Source organism: Hyperolius riggenbachi, chromosome 1 (genome assembly GCF_040937935.1).
Source record: "Hyperolius riggenbachi isolate aHypRig1 chromosome 1, aHypRig1.pri, whole genome shotgun sequence".
Classification (NCBI taxonomy): domain Eukaryota; kingdom Metazoa; phylum Chordata; class Amphibia; order Anura; family Hyperoliidae; genus Hyperolius; species Hyperolius riggenbachi.
The window spans coordinates 531836846-531852064 of record NC_090646.1 but is presented as its reverse complement, the minus strand read 5'-3'; the positions used below and the strand labels follow the sequence as shown (position 1 = coordinate 531852064).

Sequence of the window (15219 nt, the reverse complement as noted above, 5' to 3'; positions counted from 1 at the left end):
CCTATAACCAGTGCTCTAGTCATGTGTCCCCCTATAACCAGTGCTCTAGTCATGTGTCCACCTATAACCAGTGCTGTAGTCATGTGTCCACCTATAACCAGTGCTCTGGTCATGTGTCCACCTATAACCAGTGCTCTAGTCATGTGTCCACCTGTAACCAGTGCTCTAGTCATGTGTCCACCTATAACCAGTGCTGTAGTCATGTGTCCACCTATAACCAGTGCTCTAGTCATGTGTCCACCTGTAACCAGTGCTCTAGTCATGTGTCCACCTATAACCAGTGCTCTAGTCATGTGTCCACCTATTACCAGTGCTCTAGTCATGTGTCCCCCTATAACCAGTGCTCTAGTCATGTGTCCCCCTATAACCAGTGCTCTAGTCATGTGTCCCCCTATAACCAGTGCTCTAGTCATGTGTCCACCTATAACCAGTGCTGTAGTCATGTGTCCACCTATAACCAGTGCTCTGGTCATGTGTCCACCTATAACCAGTGCTCTAGTCATGTGTCCACCTGTAACCAGTGCTCTAGTCATGTGTCCACCTATAACCAGTGCTGTAGTCATGTGTCCACCTATAACCAGTGCTCTAGTCATGTGTCCACCTGTAACCAGTGCTCTAGTCATGTGTCCACCTATAACCAGTGCTCTAGTCATGTGTCCACCTATTACCAGTGCTCTAGTCATGTGTCCACCTATTACCAGTGCTGTAGTCATGTGTCCACCTATTACCAGTGCTCTAGTCATGTGTCCACCTGTAACCAGTGCTCTAGTCATGTGTCCACCTATAACCAGTGCTCTAGTCATGTGTCCACCTATAACCAGTGCTCTAGTCATGTGTCCACCTATAACCAGTGCTCTGGTCATGTGTCCACCTATAACCAGTGCTCTAGTCATGTGTCCACCTATAACCAGTGCTCTAGTCATGTGTCCACCTATAACCAGTGCTCTAGTCATGTGTCCGCCTATAACCAGTGCTCTAGTCATGTGTCCGCCTATAACCAGTGCTCTAGTCATGTGTCCACCTATAACCAGTGCTCTAGTCATGTGTCCCCCTATAACCAGTGCTCTAGTCATGTGTCCCCCTATAACCAGTGCTCTAGTCATGTGTCCACCTATAACCAGTGCTCTAGTCATGTGTCCACCTATAACCAGTGCTCTAGTCATGTGTCCCCCTATAACCAGTGCTCTAGCCATGTGTCCCCCTATAACCAGTGCTCTAGTCATGTGTCCCCCTATAACCAGTGCTCTAGTCATGTGTCCACCTATTACCAGTGCTCTAGTCATGTGTCCACCTATTACCAGTGCTCTAGTCATGTGTCCACCTATTACCAGTGCTCTAGTCATGTGTCCACCTATAACAAGTGGTCTAGTCATGTGTCCACCTATAACAAGTGCTCTAGTCATGTGGGCAGTGGCAGGACCACTATCGCGAAAATCTTAAAATTTTAAATACACAAAATTAACATACAAATAAGAAGTATGTTTCTTCCAGAGCAAAATGAGCCATTACTTTTCTCCTATGTTCTTCTCACTTACAGTAGGTAGCAGAAATCTGACAGAACCGACAAGTTTTGGACTAGCACATCTCCTCATGGGGGATTCTCAGGGTTTTGTTTATTTTCAAAAGTACTTTGTGAATGGCAGTTGCTCTGTCCAACTGCCACAAAAAGTGTGCATAGAGCAGGAAGGCTGGCCAGTATCATTGTATAAATAATTTTCAGGGAATATATAAAGAATAACAGCCTTGCTGAGAATCCCCCTTGAAGATATGGACTAGTCCAAAACCTGTCAGATTTCTACTACCTACTGTAAGTGACAGCAACATAGGAGAAAAGTAATTTATGGCCAATTTTACTCTGGAAGAAACATACTTCTTATTTGTATATGCTAACACATTTTAAATTTTAGAATTTTCCGCGACATTGGTCTTATATACAGACTGCAAATCCATGCTCACACAATTCCAGAATGGCCTAAAGCGGGTTACATCAGCTTATGTACAGATTAGGGTTCTTAAATTAAAAGTCTGAAGGATTACTATGCCAACTTAATTTTGATTCTGCATTCTATCAAGCTCTATCTGGCCCAAAGCAGGGGCCATGAAATATACTGTTTGATCTCTTTCTTTATGTGCCATTCAGGTTCAAACATAAAGCACACATCCTACTCCTATCTGGACTCCTACTGTGGTCAATGACACTATAACTCCGTACACAAAGCCCAATAACAAACCACCACATGACATCACTCCTGCACTCTACCGACATAGGAACAAACACGTCGCTAGCTTGCAGGCGAGCGTCGCATCTGTACTGCCTCAGTCCTGCAATGTCGCCCAAGGGACAGGTGACGATCCCTGCTGGGCGACATGCCTCGTAAGTGTGAACAAGGCTTATGTCCCTCACATCTGAATTTTCTGTAGAAAAAAAAAAACATACCTACATGTATTCCAAAATGCAAAAATTATCATGCGAATGTGTAGTTAAGTACATACAATTTAATGTTAAAAAGTGTACCATAAGTATCATTGTATTCATACTTACCTGGGGCTTCCTCCTGCCCCATGAGGTGCATGGGCTCCCTTGTTGTTCTCTCCAATGTCCTGTTATCACAGCTGGCCAGTCGCGTGCCCCTGCGCATGTGCAATGCCGTATTACTGCGCAGGAACTAGTGATGGGAATTCCGGCTCTTCTCAGAGAACGGCTCTTCTGAATCGGCTCCCATTAAAGAGCCGGCTCTTACGGCTCTCAATCGGCTCTTCATTAAATATCACCGGACACCACTCAGAATCGGAGTAAAAGCCCCGCCCCCGTCTCCATGACAACTCCAGACTGCTTCGCTGACTGGGGCAATCTCTCCTGCTACGGCTCTGCTCCGCCCCATACACTCCTACAAGCTACATCTCCCAGCAAGCCTCAGCGCCCTTTATTACATAGCAAATCAGAGCTGTGTGGGGCGGCTGAGGCATCGGCTCTTTTAAAACTGAGAGCCGGCTCTTGTCGTTCACAGCAAAGAGCCGGCTCTTAGAGCCGGTTCGTTCGCGAACGACCCATCACTAGCAGGAACAAAATGCTCCCGGCTGTGAGAGCACTGGGGGGTGGGGGTAGCGTGTGTGTGTGCACGTGCAGCCGACCCACGCATGCACAGAAGAGTGTGGCCAGCCAGATTACCAGACAACAGAGCAGCTGGAGAAGAGAGTGAGGGACCCCAAGCACCTCATGGGGCTGGAGGAAGCTTATAAATACATCAAGGAAACCCATCTCAGGTTTAATTTCATTGGTATGCAAGGAAAAATCGGAATGTGAAGATTTGCATAAAAACAAAACAAACAAAAAATGGTTGAGGAAAATCGCAAATATGAAAAAAACGCAGAAAGCGCAGCAGGTAATCTCAGGCATAATTGCGAAAGCAAAGCATCCTAAAAAAGTGTTGTTTTTTTTTAAATAAGTCAATTTAATGGAGGGTCTTTAACTTTCAGCCATGTGCCCATGTGTGACTTCCTAAAGAGGATCTCTGTCACACAGCTACCAACTGTGTCCCTTATAACAAGTGCAGCAGTCAAATATTCCCCCAACAATGCATCTCTTCTATAAGTGCAGGAATCAGTGTCACCATGCAGCTAGAGACTAAGCGGGCAGCTGTACACATATTAGATTTTCATCCAAGACAACCCCTGAACAGCCGCCTCAGCTGAGTTACCGCTAGCGGTTGTACAGGGCTTTGATACTGAGAGCATGATCTTGTTTATTAAATCTGGATAACTACTTGTTGGATTTAATGCACTGATACACAAGGCAGCTCTTTGGTTACAGGCTGTCAATAGTAGGAGCAGAGTCAGCAATACAAAGGGGAAGCAAAGGGGAAAACATGCAATGGCTGCAATAAACCAGTTCTAGTTATCTTATGTGTGGCCTTTGACTTCCAGCAACATGCTGAATTGGAGTCTGTGTCCTTCTGAAGGCTGCTTATTAATAATCAGTTAATTACTACTTACCTTACTCCCCCTCCATAGCAACAGCCTCGTGACCTGTAGCACACTCTACCCTGAGCTGTTGCCTGGGGGTCCCCATCCTTGCAGGTGACAATCTTTGTGTGTGTGTACACACCTTTAGATGATTGGTACCCCATCTTATCTGATATTGTACATGCTTCTGCTGTCCTCTGTGGCATTAATGATTCACTAGACTTGAATCTCCTGACTCCTGTTTTTTTCCATAGAGAGAAATCCTCTCCTTTCTCCCTCCACTGTCACTGCAAAAAATATGTATTCCAAGCTAAGAGCTCATTCGCATACTTGGTCAAAACAATGTTCTGCAAGGCCTCGGACAAGAATCTAGCATCCCTACAAAAGCCCCACAATGATGTTCTGCAATCTGGCACACCAGAGTTCTAAACAAGTGACGAACATGGCCATGATTTATTTTTATACATCCAGCCACACCGCTCATTCCTGTGTCACCTCATCATCCCTCCTCCCCTCTCCCGCTCCAAAAGACTAAGTCCATGTCTACACAGGGCTCATGCCCTAAAAATCAAGTAATGACAACTGTAGAACCGGACCACTATCACGAAAATCATAAGATTTAAAATAGATGTAAACATATTCAAATAAAAAGTAAATTTCTTCCAGAGTAAAATGAGCCACAAATTACTTTTCTCCCATGCTGCTGTCACTTACAGTAGAAATCTGACAGAACCGACAGGTTTTGGGCTAGTCCATCACCTCATGGGGGATTCTCAGGAAGGCTTCTCTTCTTTATAAAAAGACACTCACGGAAAAGGGTTTACACAAAGATGCTGGTTAGCCTCCCTGCTCGCTTCACAATTTTTTGTCAGTTGGATGGAGCAACTGCCACTCGCTAAGTGCTTTTAAAAATAAATAAAAATCCCTGAGAACCCCCCAAGAGGAGATGGGCAACTCCAAAACCTGTTGGCTCTTTCAGACTTTTACTACCAACGGTAAGTGACAGCAACATAGGAGAAAAGTAATGCATCGCTCATTTTACTCTGGAAGAAATGTACTTCTTATTCGAATATATTTACATGTATTTAAAATTTTACGATTTTCTCGATAGTGTCCCTTTAAGGATAGCCATACAAGGGTTGATAACTATAATAATAACTTGTATAATAATAATAATAATAATAATAATAAGAAGAATTTGTATAGCGCTTTTCTCCTGTCAGACCCAAAGTGCTTGCGAGGCAGCCACTCGGTAGGCAGTAGCAGTGTGAGGGAGTCTCGCCTAAGAACTCCTTACTGAATAGGTGCTGGCTTACTGAAATAAGAAGAGCCAATATTTGAACCCAGGTCTCCTATGGCAGAGCCCTTAACTTCTTGATCCAACAAGTAATTGATCCATCCCCCACTGTTCCCCCAGCCCACTTATCTACGATTTTCCACTATAGTCAATTAGTCTTTCAATCTATAAACTTTCTGCAATCAATCAAAAGCTGATCAATCACAAAAGCTGTGAGGCTATAACTCACTGGCAAATTCAATCAAAGTGATTGAATGGACCAGTAAAATTAACCCATGCATGTGCATACCCTGTCAGCTTACACTGAGAACATTCCAATGAGCTTTAACACTACTGTTAAAGGACAACTGTAGTGAGAGGTATATGGAAGCTGCCATATGTATTTCCATTTAAGCAATACCAGTTGCCTGGCTGTCCTGCTGATCCTCTGCCTCTAATACATTCAGCCATAGCCCCTGAACAAGCATGCAGCAGATCAGGTGTGTCTGACATTATTGCCAGATCTGACAAGATTAGCTGCATGCTTGTTTCTGGTGTAACTCAGTCATTCCTGCAGCCAAATAAGTCAGCAGGGCAGCCAGGCAACTGGTATTATTTAAAAGGAAATAAATATGGCAGCCTCCATATTCCTCTCACTTCAGTTGTCCTTTACCTAATGCACAGCCCAGATGAAGGAATTTCCTGTTTCCCTATGGGTCAGCTATTGTCTGTTCTCACATGTGTGGACCCAATACTTTGCTATGCATAGAAATTGTCCATGGCAATGTTAAAGCTCCTGCATTAAAGTGCACACATCTTCACTGTAAACACTTGGATGGTCGGTCCTGCTTTGAAGTATGTGCCAGGTTTTAGGAACAGATCACATAAAGGATCCATAGGAGATGGCTAGTATGAGATCCACAAATAAAGACTTGCCAAAATATATCCAGCCTTTCTGTCAACAGGCATTACATTCGCCACTTCTTATATACAATAGGTCTGATTACTATATTGTGATGAGAGCTGAAGTGAATAGCGGACTGCAGTAAAATGTAGCTGGGTTCATACAGTTATCTGAAGTGATAATCTGTTATTCTTTCATAAACAGATCCTTTGTGAAAACAAGAATGATCATACCTCCTAGGAAAGAATGGTCAGCACTACATTTTAAACACAAATGTCCCTTTAGCTACATGATCTATTATAAAAATGAATACATTTCCTATTCCTCTAGCTTACTTACAGTATTGCCTTGCACAGATCCACAACACTAGCTCGCAGCCCTTTGGATACAGGAAGCCTGAAGAATTGAACTCACACTGATCCTGTGATTGTTTTGTTACTTTCTGATCACATGACTTCCTTAATGCCTTCCCACTTTCAGGAAATAGAAGCATTTAAGGTGGAACTGTAAATGCATCATTATCAGCTGTTTGTGCAGCTGCTTTGGGGAAATTTACATAGCTACATCATTTATTTCATTTCCCTCTTTATAAGCATATGGTAAACACTGTTTTTGTACAGTGTTCATCAGTGGTTCTCAACCTTTTCAGCGCATGTAGTCCTTTGTGGGTCATCCCCGAGACAATGTGCCCCCTGTGTTTTTCATAGGTTGGAAGCGTATTTCATGCTGCAAATTTTGTAAAATTGAAGGTGTTTCTTTTATGTATAAAACACATTATACAGCTTTTCCCCCCTTAAAAACATATTAGGCAGGTGGTTTCTGCCTTAAAGGTCTCCTGAGGTGAAATGAAAAGAGCAATCTTTACTTACCTGGGGGTTCTTCCAGCACCTAGATGTCTTCCGAGGCCCTCACAGCAGGTCCAGTGCTTCCTTGCTGGGCGCCAGTGAAGGCACTTCTGCGCAAGCCTGCGAGTACATCCACGTCATTGGGCGCATACTGCTCAGACACAGTATGCCCCTGATGACGTGGGCATGCTTGCGCAGAAGCGCTGACCCACCAACGGCTCAGCACGCTTCAGTGGGACACCAGACTCAGAAGACATCGAGGGGCTGGAAGAAGCCCCAGGTAGGTAAAGATTGCTTTTTTTCACCTCGGGAGTCCTTCCATACTGTATTATGCATAGCTCCCAAACCTCGGGAGTCCTTCCATACTGTGTTATGCATAGCTCCCAAACCTCGGGAGTCCTTCCATACTGTATTATGCATAGCTCCCAAACCTCGGGAGTCCTTCCATACTTTATTATGCATAGCTCCCAAACCTCGGGAGTCCTTCCATACTGTATTATGCATAGTTACCAACTGTCTCTTTTTCTTTGGGAACCAAATCCCTCTGCCCCGTTTCTACTTCATTTGTCCCTCTTTCAGGACTAAAGATCTATGTAAATATATTATATATGTATTCTTCTACTGAAAAATGTGTTTAAAGTGTACCAGAGACGTTAAAGCAGCAAGGTTTGATACTAAAGGTGCATACACACATCAGATTATAGTCTTTGGAAAATGAACGATCACAGACCAATCTTACCACCCTTCATGTAGTATGAGAGCATTTCTACACAGTCTATTCTATGGAGCTGAACTCCCCATCAGAAAAAAATCTTTGCAAGATCCTGCACACAAACATGCTGTACAGACACAAAAGATCAGTAACTGCAAAAGATCTGTTCCTGCCAAAGATCCGTTCCTGCAAATTGCATTCATAGTCTATGAGATCTGCAGATCATCATACACACATTGGTTAACAGACATTCATCTGCAGATCAGATCCACCAGGGTGGATTTTCAGATCTGCAGATGATTGTCTGATCTGCAGATGAATGTATGTTAAGCCTCGTCTACACGAGGAGATGTGGAGGCGATGTTCCTTATCGATTGATAAGATCCGTCAGGTCCGATTTTGCCGCCGCCGATTCCCTGCTCATTCCCCACGAGAGGACAATGGCAGGGAATCGAGCGGAAGATAAGCGGCACGGGGACGAGGGCGGATCGAATCCGACGCACGCGCGGGCGAGCGGGGACGCGGCAGGGAACGTGCGGGGATGCGGAAGAGGCGATCCGGCGGCTAATCGAGCCGCCGGATCGCCTTGTGTAGATCCAGCTTTAAACAAGGTGTGTATGATGATCTGCAGATCTCATAGACTATGAATGCAATTTGCAGGAACGGATCTTTTGCAGGAGCAGATCTTTTGCAGATACTGATCTTTTGTGTCTGCAAGATGCTGCACACAAAGATGCTGTACAAAGATTTTTTTCTGATGGGGAGTTCAGCTCCATAGAAAAGACTGTGTAGGTATGGCTCTCATACTACATGAAGGGTGGTAAGATTGGTCTGTGATCTTTCATTTTCCAAAGACTATAGTCTGATGTGTGTATGCACCTTTACCCGGGGCTTGCTCCAGCCCCATAAGCACGTCTGAGTCCCTCGCCGTCCTGCCGCTGTCTGCCATTCAGCCGTAATCAGCTACAGTAACTGGCGCAGTCGGGTCCAGTCTGGCTTCTGTGCGCAGTAGACCCAGACTGATGGCAGGGTGAGACTCACGCGTGCTTATGGGGCTGGAGGAAGCCCCGGGTAAGTATCAAATCTTGTTGCTTTAACGTCTCTGGTTTACTTTAAAGGATACCACAGCTGTTATCTAAGCAGTGCGGACAGGAGCACTCTGTGCATGCACATGACAGCACGATGACGTCATTGTGCCGTTGTGCGCATGCACAGAGCGCTCCTGGCCATGCCGGGGTCCCATCCGTAGCAACCAATGACCCTGCCAGGTCAGCTGCCTCTACTAAGAGGCAGAGGATCATCAGGAGAGCCAGGCAATGTACATTATTTATATAGTAGCAAATATATCGGCGCCAAGGGACAATGGAACCGCCGCTGAGAAGAACAATGTCCAAAAGTTCAGAAGCCAGGCATACATCAAAGGTCAGCGCAGGATTAGAAAGTCATTATATGTAGGGAATGGTAAATTCTTCACCACAATATATCAAATGCTCAGAGGTAGATATCCGCCAAACATCAAAACTAGAAAAGGCTTACCAGCTCCCAACAACCCACATTATAAGGTTGTAAAATGGCTCAGGTCACAGATAACGTCCAGGGAACATCAGACGTCGTGAAGATCCAGTGGACATCCGTATGGAGGTAAAGTTTCAGGAATTTATATAGGAAAACAAAAACGGCAATATCTAAGCGTAACCCGTTTATTTAGATAAAATTTATTTAAAAGGCAGTAGATATAAAAACGATAACTCACATACGGGGCCCAATCCCAAGGGAAGGTAACAGGCGGCACCATTGTCTATTGATCTACGATTGACCATTACATGCGCGCTAATCTTCCGGGGTTCCCTGTTTATGGGCCCCGTATGTGAGTTATCGTTTTTATATCTACTGCCTTTTAAAGAAATTTTATCTAAATAAACGGGTTATGCTTAGATATTGCCGTTTTTGTTTTCCTATATAAATTCCTGAAACTTTACCTCCATACGGATGTCCACTGGATCTTCACTACGTCTGATGTTCCCTGGACGTTATCTGTGACCTGAGCCATTTTACAACCTTATAATGTGGGTTGTTGGGAGCTGGTAAGCCTTTTCTAGTTTTGATGTTTGGCGGATATCTACCTCTGGGCATTTGATATATTGTGGTGAAGAATTTACCATTCCCTACATATAATGACTTTCTAAACCTGCGCTGACCTTTGATGAATGTACATTATTTAAAAGGAAATAAACATGTCAGCCTCCATATCCCTCTCACCTCGGGTTCCCTGTAAAGTGTTGTTCCTTCTTATCTGAAAAAGTTGAGAGGTATGTATTAGGCCAGGCGCATTGCCAGTACTAAAGATCCTTAGCACGTGCCACGGATCTAGGCTGCGGTGACTCAGATGTCCCCTGTACCCCCCCCCCAGCAGAGTCGCACAGTGCACGGCAGTACTCACCTGTTCCAGTTGCTTGGTTTCCAGAGCCTGTGGACATCTTCACTTCCAGGCTTCTTCCCCTAGTGTCTGAGAATGGATCAGATACTAGGTGGAGAAACCCAGAAGTGAGGATGTCTCCAGTGGATAGAGGAACTGAACATGCTGCTACCTTCTGTGCTAGGGAAGGGGGGAGGGGGGGGTTCCGAAGAAGAACTGGAACTGTTGGGTGTGTCCCTCTCCTCTGCCAGCCATGCCCCTTTTCTCCCTATTCTGCCAGGGCGGCAGAGAAAAGAAAATGGGGGCTTACCTGGAAAAAGGAGAGGAACACACACACAATGGCACCCAGCATGCCCTCCATTGATGCACCGCAGCTCCCAGCATACTGCCCATTGAAGCACCACAGCATTTCGCCATAGAGGCAATACAGCTCCCAGCATACCGCTATAAAACTGTGGAGCCTCTATGGAAGCATGCTGGTAGCTGTGGTTCCTCTAAGGGGGCATGCTGGAAGCTGTGGTAGTCCCTCAGCCTAGAGCTAACCAGCCAGCACACCAGTACAGCATCAGCGCCAGCACAGTCCAGTATCACCGCCAGCACAGCCCAGCATCACCCTCAGCCAGCCAGCCAGCCAACCAACCAACCAACATTACCGCCAGCCAGCATCATCATCAGCCACTCAGTCAGTATCACTGCCAGCCAGCATCACCGCCAGCTAGCCAGAATAGCCAGTAAGCTAGTATCGCTGCCAGCCAGCATCATCGCAAGCCATCATCACCACCAGCCAGCATCACCACCAGCCAGTCAGCCAGTATCACTGCCAGCCTGCATAACCGCCAGCCAGCCAACATCACCACTAGACAGTAAGGGCTGGTTCACACTTGCTTTAAAATTGTATCTGTGAGATACGTTTTTTTAAAGCCCTTGAAAATGCAGGAAGTAAATCCTATGTTAAAGTGGATCTGATATAAACCTTTACGCATTGCAGAATTGTGTTCCTTTCATATAGTTTATAGGGCATTCCTCAAGCCAAATACTTTCTTTGTTTTGTTTTAATACTCTGATTCCCTATAAACTAAACAAGCCTTGCCCACAGCTCCTTTTGTGCCTTGGCACTGTAGCAAGAGCTTATGGGAGCTCAGACTGGGCAGGAGGAGGAGGGTGTTACTAGCCATTGATTTCAGAGGCAGAGGGGAGGAGGGAGGAGGACTGAATTTACACACAGGCAAGCGGATAGCATCTCCAGTCTTCAGCCTGTGACAATGTGACAAACAGAAAAATGGCTGCCCTCATTGTATCACATGAATAAATAATCATAAACATTTGAAGCTGTTGGCAGCTAGATATGCTGTGTAAACTATCTAAACCTTAGATAAGATACAGTGGCTTGCAAAAATATTCGGCCCCCTTGAAGTTTTCCACATTACTGCCACAAACATGAATCAATTTAATTGAAATTCCACGTGAAAGACCAATACAAAGTGGTGTACACGTGAGAAGTGGAACAAAAATCATACATGATTCCAAACATTTTTTTACAAATAAATAACTGCAAAGTGGGGTGTGCGTAATTATTCAGCCCCCTGAGTCAATACTTTGTAGAACCACCTTTTGCTGCAATTACAGCTGCCAGTCTTTTAGGGTATGTCTCTTCCAGCTTTGCACATCTAGAGACTGAAATCCTTGCCCATTCTTCTTTGCAAAACAGCTCCAGCTCAGTCAGATTATATGGACAGCATTTGTGAACAGCAGTTTTCAGATCTTGCCACAGATTCTCGATTGGATTTAGATCTGGACTTTGGCGGGGCCTTTAAAACACATGGATATGTTTTGTTTTAAACCATTCCATTGTTGGCCTGGTTTTATGTTTAGGGTCGTTGTCCTGCTGGAAGGTGAACCTCCACCCCAGTCTCAAGTCTTTTGCAGACTCCAAGAGGTTTTCTTCCAAGATTGCCCTGTATTTGGCTCCATCCATCTTCCCATCAACTCTGACCAGCTACCCTGTCCCTGCTGAAGAGAAGCACCCCAGAGCATGATGCTGCCACCACCATATTTGACAGTGGGGATGGTGAGTTCAGAGTGATGTGCAGTGTTAGTTTTCCGCCACACATAGCGTTTTGCATTTTGGCCAAAAAGTTCCGTTTTGGTCTCATCTGACCAGAGCACCCTGACCTGTCTGGTGTGTTCTTTGGACTTCATGGTGTTGTTGCTCCCTATATTCTCTTAGACAACCTCTGGGGCCATCACAGAGCAGCTGTATTTGTACTGACATTAGATTACACACAGGTGCACTCTATTTAGTCATTAGCACTCATCAGGCAATGTCTATGGGCAACTGACTGCACTCAGACCAAAGGGGGCTGAATAATTACGCACACGCCACTTTGCAGTTATATGTTTGGAATCATGTATAATTTTTTTTCCACTTCTCACGTGTACACCACTTTGTATTGGTCTTTCACATGGGGGGCAGTAGTAGCCAGGGTCGGCATCTAGAGCCCAATTCCTGAAAGATTTAATGCTGAAATAGATCAGGAATCTGCCTATAGTGTATAGGTGCGTACACACATACTACCAGATGCAACAACGGGTCCGCCGTACCTTCCCGCTGGCCGGTCTTTAGCCGGCAGTACGCACGTGTGTACGTGCTGTCGGCGAACTGATAAGGCTGTTCCTGAACGATACGCTCAGCGGATCGTTCAGAAACCGCCTTATCAGTCAGCCGACAGCGCGTACACACGCGTATACTGTCGACTAAAGACCGCCCAGCGGGAGGGTCCGGCGGACCCATCGTTGCATCTGGTAGTGTGCGTGTACGCACCTTAAGAGTAGCCAACAGATATCTCCCTGATAAGACAGAGATCCGTCTCCTTGTTTAATCTGCATGGGTACCTTAGTATTTGTGCGTCTGTTGGTCACTTGGTTCTGGCAGCTCCCTTCATCATACCTTAAGGTGCGTACACACATCTGATTTTTCCAAGCGACCAGTCGTTTGGACGTCAAGTCAGACGTGTATACAAACGATTGTTCGGCTGACAAGACTGATTTTGACGGATCCGCTTGACGGATCGGTCAAAACCAGTCTTATCAGCTAAATTATCATTTGTACACACGTCTGACTTGACATCTGAACGACTGGTCGTTTGGAAAAATCAGACGTGTTTACGCACCTTTTGACCTTATTGCTCTTCGGCTTACTTATCATTTTTCTGCTCCTGTTAATAGCGTGCTAAGAATCATATGGAGAGGTGGGGGGTCGTTTCTCCTCTGCTAAGGTCATCAACTGTAGTCTCATCTCACAGACATGCAGCCTTGCCAAGTACCAGTGACAGGCCGTTTGTCTGTTCCTTATCTGTGGGGGAGGGAGCCCAGTACAAGTGAAAGCATAGTACACGCAGGGTCAGCAGTTCAGGCAGAGATGGACACTCAAACTGCAAGCCAGCTGAGCAGTCCTTGTGTCCTCTCTCTGCCATGCAAGCTGACATTATTGTATTATACCTGCCAGCTTCCTGCAGCAGCCCAGGCACCCAGTAGTAGCTGTGCCAGCCGGTAACAGTAAAAAAGGGCGCAGGTGGCTAGTGGACAAATCGGGCGCCGCCATTCACTCCCATAATAAATATTGTTTACTGGGCGCGGAAGAGGAAAAAAGGGCGCCCGAGAATAATAACGTTTTCCAACGGCACCCGAAGATTTTTAATGTTTTATAACTGCTTGTGATGATTTACGTTTACTATTTCAATAAAACATTATTTTAAATGTGATCCCTTACTGTTTGTATAACATTATTATTCACAAAATAAAGCGGCCAGTACGTAACGTAAATTGTAATTATTTTATCCCTTACTGTTTCTAAAACATTATTCTACACACAATACAGTGATCACTAAGGAGGGTCTTAGGTTTAGGCACCACCAGGGGGGTCTTAGGTTTAGGCACCATCAGGGGAGTCTTAGGTTTAGGCACCACCAGGGGGGTCTTAGGGTTAGGCACCACCAGGGGGGTCTTAGGTTTAGGCACTACCAGGGGGGTCTTAGGTTTAGGCACCATCAGGGGAGTCTTAGGTTTAGGCACCAATACGGGGGTCTAGGGGTTAGGGGTAGGTACAGGGAGGGTTACTTACTATTTTTTTTTAAACGTTATTATACATATAACTTTTTAAACGGAAGATTAACGTTTTCAATTGCCGATTTCATGCACATTATTTAACCCCCCTGGCGGTATAAAAAAATCCGCCAGGAGGGAGCGCCGCAGTTTTTTTATAATTTTTTTTTTCCTATATCATGTAGCGAGCCCAGGGCTCGCTACATGATAGCCGCTGCTCAGCGGCATCCCCCCGCCCTCTTCGATCGCCTTCGGCGATCTCCGATCAGGAACTCCCGTTCAAAGAACGGGATTTCCTGGAGGGCTTCCCCCGTCGCCATGGCGACGGGGCGGGATGACGTCACCGACGTCGGGACGTCATTGGGAGTCCCGAACCACCCCTCAGCGCTGCCTGGCACTGATTGGCCAGGCAGCGCACGGGGTCTGGGGGGGGGGGGGGGCGTGCGGCGCGACTGATAGCGGCAATCGAGTGCGGGGCGGCAGCGATCGGTGTGCAAAGTGCTAGCTGCGTGCAGCAAAAAAAAATTTAAACAAATCGGCCCAGAAGGGCCGGAGAAAACCTCCTGCGCGGCTTACCCCGAACTAAGTTCGGGGTTACCGCCAAGGAGGTTAATGATTTATAACTTTATAAAACATTATTTTTAAACGAAATATAGTACAATATTTTTTTAAACGTTATCCATGTTTATCGTTTAAAACCCTGCGCCCTTTTTTTCCCAGCGCCCCTTTTTAACATACGCGTGCCAGCCTGCATATAAGGTCGGATCTTTACAAAGGCTGCAGGGAATACTTTACTTTTTCAATGATTCCTAGGTATTTTGCAATAAACAGCATGAGATTGCTTGTAATCCAGCTCTGACCCACGCTCACTGACTTCACTGACAGTAAGAGTTACAGAACTTACAGTAGCCCGGCCACGCTCATTGCACACTAGCTATATACTAGCTACCATCAGTCACCAGTTTCAGAACCACTTCCGGGGGTGGAGTGCATCAGCAGGGC

The 15219-nt window shown here is 45.6% G+C and overlaps 1 protein-coding gene across 3 annotated transcripts in view; it reads right to left on the bottom strand.

Moving 5' to 3' along the window:
* Positions 1 to 15140, bottom strand: part of TCN2 (transcobalamin 2) — a 48542-nt gene extending 33402 nt beyond the window's left edge. Inside the window, exon 1 of one of the 3 annotated variants that reach the window (XM_068246399.1) lies at positions 15122 to 15140. The gene's annotated coding sequence lies outside the window, so the exon portion shown is untranslated. Of the gene's footprint in view, positions 1 to 3993; positions 4088 to 6482; positions 6587 to 15121 lie in introns of those variants that run through there. The other 2 variants (XM_068246394.1, XM_068246406.1) reach the window with 2 other exon arrangements.
* Positions 15141 to 15219: the final 79 nt, after the last annotated feature.